We start from the raw sequence: 6,615 nt of genomic DNA on the forward strand, positions 1-6,615 counted from the left end.
GACAGGCCTGCGGAGACAACAACATGCACAAAAACAAGACAGAGCAAAACCAAGCAACAATGTACAACAAAACAGCAACAACATCAAGCCACTGACGAAGAACAAATTAAAATATACCAAGAAAGAAAAGCTTGTGTTTTCCAGTCTAGCCTGTTGGGGCACTAGGCCCTTAGTGTGTATTTCATCAGTGCCATCTGCACCCTGGTTGACTCATCCCTGCCTTGTGACTCTTCTGTGAGGGGATGGCTCATTGTCTACAGATGGATTTTGGGTCTCTGTTCCAATCCCCCCGTCATTCTCAACAATATGTTTCCTTGTTTGGGGGTCTCCTGATGCCTGTTACCCGATTCCGTGGACACCTCATGATCACACAGGTTGGTGTGCTTCTTTCATGTGGGCTTGTTGCTTCTCTGCTAGATGACTGCTTGTTCAAGCCTTGAAGACCCCAGATGCTTTTTGATAGCTGGGCACCATCTGCTTTACCACATTTGCTTATGCACCCATTTGCCAGGAGGGTGAACATCGCAGAGTGCCAGGTTGTTAGAACAAAGTGCCCTTGCACTGAGGGAGGGCATGAGCAGAGGAAGCCATGACTTCGGATGGAAGCAGCCTTTCTCCTCTTTCTTCTACTGAATGAGTAATTACTGGACTTGCACTACTAACCTTCTAGTTAGCTTCACTCCATGTGTTGCCAGGACCTCTCTTATACGTACAAGAGTAAGTCAAAAAGTAGTCTTATAAAAATCATGGAAACCCTTATTTTAAAAAAATCACTTAAAAAAAAATCAAGATGTGAAGCTACTGCTTTTCGATATATCTTCTACCTAGTTCTATATCCTCTGCAACCCTATAGGACAGAGTAGAACAGCCCCTGTGAGCTTCTGAGAGTATAAATCTCAGTTGAAAGCTTCATTTTTCTTCTTCAGAGCAGCTGGTGGTTTCAAACTGCTGACCTTGCAGTTAGCAGTCCAATTGTTAACACAGTACGCCACAAGGGCTCTTCGGAGTCAGAACTGGCTTCTGTGGGAGTGAGTTCTGTTTTCTTTTTGAGGTCTGTACACTTCTGAAGAGGTTGTTTGCATTTCACTAAACCTTCCCTGGAGAATTCTGTGTTCTTTGATTTATGCCAGGTCAGACAATACCTTTGGCATTCTTAAGGGACTCAAGTAGTGTTCTTTTACAGTATTCTTTAAGTTTGGGGGACAAAATGAAATCTGAAAGGGCAAGTTTTTAACTTTCGGATAGGTAAGGTCCAGTTTCCCCAGGAAATGTTCATAGAGCAGCCCTTGCTACCCTCAAAGAGGGAGCTGGGATGTTTTTGTGATGGGAAAAAAATAAAACAAAACAACAACAACAAAACAAACTTTCCTGGCCTTTTATTACCCATTCAGTTTTCAATTTTCTTCAAGTTCCTCCCTAATAATTCTCCATGACTATCTTGTATCCTTTGAGAAAACCTATCAAGATTACAATTTTTGAACCCCCCAAATCAATCACCGTAGCTCCTATGTTGACCTGTCTTGAAATTGTCTGGCCTAGCAGATCCCCTCAGAAGCCACTGCTCTAACCAGACCCTCATCCCTGGATCAAATTAGGTGAAGGTTTATAGAGCAGGTCATCAGTGCCACATTCAACAATTTATACACTTTGGTTCAACTCACCCATTGCATTCTCCTTTACGTACCATCCCACTTATCCAACTTTTCCCCTAACCTACCCTTCGGTACATAAACATGCGTAAGTTTACATTGGCAGCGTCTTTGTGATTTGCTGTGCACTTGGGATTGATACCCTTGAACAGGCTATAGTACAGGAAGACTGTTTGTGAAAGCTAGTCACGTAGCCATCCTTATGAGAACCATGATTATGCGTGCTTATTGTTTTCCTAAAAGGCACTAAACAGTTCTGCCAACAAATTGTTCACCATTTTCATTGGTTTTGGTTTGGGGATACAAAACACATGTGTCCCACCATCACACAGACAGACTGGGTAATGCTAAAAGAGAGGCAGCGGTAATATGATGTGTCAGAAACATGAGGCCCTGGAGGACATCTGCAAGAGGACAGAGAATCTCTATTGGACATGTAAAGCACATGCGGGGTGTACAGATTATTCCAGGTGAAAGACACAACAATACAAAAAGAATCACACACAGAAAAACAAGGAATATCATGGTGTCCTATATCTATAGAATATAGACTTGAGAAAAGTCACTGGAAATGAAGTTGGGGATAGGTCATTAAGCAGTAGACACAGGATAATTCATGCATACATAAGGTGAGCACTAGGACTGTCGGCTTACGTAACCTTCCACCACATCCCTATGAGATAGAACAGCACTGCCCCTGTGGTTTTCTGAGACTGTAACTCTTTACAGGAGCAGAAAGCCTCATTTTTCTCCCTCAGAGGGGCTGGTTGTTTTGAACTGCTGAACTTGTGGTTACCAGCCCAATGCATAACCACTATGCCACCAGAGTTCCAGCTATCAGGCTTACAGGATCATATCTCATTTTGAACATAATAAGAATTGCTGAAACTTAGCTTAACTAACCTGCTTGGGAGCTCATTACTAATGGCTAAAGAGTCAACATATGAAACCAAGTCTCTCTTAACTTGAAAGTTCATCAATTAGCCCACATATCCCTCCACTGCGCCTTTCTGTCTTGCTTCCAATATTAGTGCTTGTCTCTCATTCCCCAAGTATTGTCAGGAGACTGCACAGGAGTGGACATTACCAGACTTTAAAGCAATGATCTTGGACACATTGTGGAGACTGCGTGGAATGCAGGACAACTACTGCCACTGCTGTAACATTTCACACTCAGACTCTGGGGATACTAAATGACTATCATCTGCCCTTGATTTGCTAGCTTTTCTAGTGAAATAAAAATCTAATTCTGTCCTCTGTTTTGTTTCTCCCTACCTTCCATCTCCTCTTCTGCTCTCCATTAAGAGTCCCTGGGCTCCAGGGGTAGTCACTTTGACTTAAACCTGTTATTGGTCCATACCTTCAACTTCTTAGCTAACTCTTACTAAAATGTGATTAACTCTGTACTGATAACTATTAATTGCCCAGAAAGTTCTCCTGAGTGTATGTCATCTGTGAGATATAGATAAGTCTTCTACTATAATTGGCATGCTAGATTATGGTAGAAAAAGAAATATCAATCACTGATACTGAGCTTGCTGTGTTCTTACACTAATTGTCTCTAGAACAGTGTATTAAGGAAAACATAGACGATCTATCAATTCTTCATACCTGAACAATGCATCTGGAACTACTTGAATGAATTGAAAGTAAAATAAGTGCTATGGCAGGTTACGCCATACTTTACTTTTTCACTTAAAAAAAAAAGAAAAGGAAATGGAAAGCATACCACCTTTAGAAGGCCCTGGCCTTGGCTTGAATATTAAAATGGCTTTAGTAATTTTTTTATATATGCCACATTTTCTTCCATACATCACCCATCCTTGCTACATATGTGTTGGATATTTACCATGTGAGTGGGAATGCTATGGCATAGAGAGGTTGTCTTATTTAGAAATGACCTGAAGGGGTTGATGTAAAGTCAGACTTTTGGATTAAACCTGTATTTTCTACCTGGTCTGATAGAGATCGTTTTTCTTTTCTTTCTTTCTTTCTTTTTTTTTAAATCATTGGTTCTGATTTCTAGATAGATAACCAGCATTCCCTTACATCAACAAAGAAGAGAGATTACATATAAGAACAGTATAATTTTTGTGAGTTTAGAAATATTATGTCTTAATATTGGTTCTACCATGTTCTCTAATTTGAAATGGAGTGAAATATTTCCGTGGTTAAATCATAGTTCTTTTGCTGTTCACTATAAAAGTTTCAAGAATATATATTTCAAAAATTTTTTTTAAATAATCCAAAACAAATGCAACAGGGTTCAACATACTTAAAACACATTTTATGAATTTATCTGAAATCTCTCTGCTTGAGAGGGTTTTTTCTGTGTGTGTGGATTAGGTCTGGCCTGTTATTTCACCATCCATCCCCATCCTGGATTGATTGCACTGAACAGTCCAGAATGAGTTACATATGGTCCCAGTTTGTAGGTCCTCTGGGTGGAAACTCCATTTGAACAGAGAGAAGCTAACCATTGCAGAAATGTGGCTAATGTCAACATCCTAAAGAATATGTATATCCCTGTTAGATAGAGCTGGCATTTTGCTACACATTGTCTCAATAGTTATTATTCCTATAATACTGATGTCATTTCCTGTATTAAAAAAAATCCATCAACCTCTATTACTACTGTTAATATTAAAGTTCTTATGCATAGGGATAATGCTACAAATGTGGATCAAGATAAGTATTTAAAACCTTTTTAAAAATGATGAATGCATCAACAACCCCCCCCACCCCAAAAGCACTTAATGAATTTAAAGAGGAAACGCTTTGTTAACTGTATAGTTCATTTATTTTTCACTAAGTGAGGCTATTTATAAAATGATAAAGGAAAAAAAGGCTTCAGATGTGCCTTAAAGTTTGAGGGCTGCTCATTAGCCATGCAGAGTTGAACAAGCCAGAGGGCTGTAACCATCATGTGTAAGGTTTGGCTTTTAGCTGCCTGTATGAACAAAGCTGCTGAGGGTAACTTTCCTCCTTTTCAGTCTCTTTTCTTCCTCTATGATGATTTCCCATCTTTTTCCTCCTCTTGCTTTATTTATTTATTACTCTCTGTCATCCAGTTCCCCCCTCCCCCTCTTCCTTTCTCTGACCGTCCAACCACGTGCTTTAAATCGGAGGATCTGGACTGCCTTCCCAACAGCTCAGTGTGAGTGTTAGCGGAATGAAAGCCAGATGGACCAGCAGTTCCCACCGTTATCTCCCAGCAGACTCTGGCAAGCCTCGCTTCATCCCTCACTCCTTGGCATGACAGAAATATTTGCCTTTATTTAGGGCGACTTGTATTTGCTGCTGTACCTCTTTCCTCAGCTGCAACATAGGCGAAAAGCTATTTATTCCCTTCTTGCTGAGGTTGGTTGAGGTGAGTAGACTGTGCAGTGAAGTTAACGATTGAGGAGGGTAGTGTTCAGGCCGTCTCGCTTGGGTGATTATCTAGATGGGGACTTTGGGATACGGGTTGTTAAATGGTGTGGTATGGCAATATGAAGACATGTTTTAACAATAAGATAAAAGTAGAAATGTACTGGTGACTGTGCCATCGTTTCAGTATGTTTTTATTAACACTGTCGTCATCAGCATTAGAGATTCAGAGGGAGAAGCTAGTACTGTTAACTAGATCATCCTGGGAAATCTTCTTTTATTACAACTTGGCATAGTGGGTTACCAGTAGGTTACTAACTGTAGGGTTAGCAGTTCAAACCCACCAGTTTCGAAACAGGGGGTTGTCTGGTCCTATAAAGACTTACAGGCTGGGAAATTGAAAGGTAGAGTTCCACTCTGCCCTATTGGGTCCCTATGAGAGAAAATGGGTGGGATGACAGTAGTTTTCAGATTCCCTTGACAGGTATTATGCCTATCAATCCTATATTTGAAACATGATACCCGTAAACATTATTTCGATGTTCGTGTTATATTTTATTGCAACCAAAGTCTTATGAAATGGATGGACAAAGATGAGTCAGATTTTGAATTGTTAGTCCAGACTTTTTAGTTTATTGTGATGGTGGACTTTGGAATAATTTTGAGAATTGTTCACAATGGTTTTGATAACATTTCACAGGCTCGTCCTTTATATAAATATTGTTGTTGTTAGGTGCGTTCAAATCAATTCCAACTCACAGCGACCCTCTCTGCAACAGAATGAAGTACGGTCTGGCCCCGTGCCAGCCTCACAGTTGTTACGTCGAGCCCATTGGTTCAGTCACTGGGTCAGTTCATCTTGGGCAGGGCCTTCCTCTTTGCCGCTGCCCCTCTGCTTTACCGAGCAGGATGTCCCTTGTCAGGGGCTTGTCTCTCCTGATAACATGTCCAAAGAATATGAGACAGAGCCTCACCATCCTTGTTTCTAAGGAGCATTCTGGCTGTCCTCCTTCGAAGACAGATTTGCTTGTTCTTTTGGCAGTCCATGGTGCTTGCAAGATTCTTTAGCTGCACCTTAACTCGAGTGCGCCCGGGCTTTGGTGTTCCTTATTCCGTGTGCGATTTTCCCTCAAGGGGTTGGAAAATACAGTGACTTGGGTCAGGCACACCCTGCTCTTCAAAATGGCAGCCTTGTTCTTTAGCGCTTTAAAGGTGTCTTCTTGATAGTCAATGCTATTTTAATCACCAGTAATTCTAAGCACAAAATGGGTATGCTTAAGGCTTCAAGAAGTTCCTCAAAATAGTTTAGGGGTACACACGTGTATTTATAGACAATTGGATCTAGAGACCCTATTCATAAAAGCTTCTCGTTTTTTACTGGCGATCTGTTGCTTACACAAGCAATTTAAATTGAGAAAAGAGTCCAAAATACAGGGGAATATATATATATATATATATATATATATGTATATATATATATATATGTATATATATATATAGAGAGAGAGAGAGAGAGAGACAGTGCTGAAACACAAATGGTAAGTATTAAGTAATTAGTTTCTCCATATCTATCTTGTACTTTATGGAAAACATGTTA

General features: G+C 40.3%; 1 protein-coding gene across 4 annotated transcripts in view; it reads left to right on the top strand.

Annotated features, from left to right (window-relative positions):
• The window catches only part of RUNX1T1 (RUNX1 partner transcriptional co-repressor 1), a 181,555-nt gene that overhangs the window by 98,492 nt on the left and 76,448 nt on the right, over window positions 1–6,615 (top strand). The gene's annotated exons all lie outside the window — the stretch shown is intronic.

Source organism: Echinops telfairi, unplaced genomic scaffold (assembly GCF_000313985.2).
Source record: "Echinops telfairi isolate 266 unplaced genomic scaffold, ASM31398v2 ScPeMD7_1;HRSCAF=3_0, whole genome shotgun sequence".
NCBI lineage: Eukaryota > Metazoa > Chordata > Mammalia > Afrosoricida > Tenrecidae > Echinops > Echinops telfairi.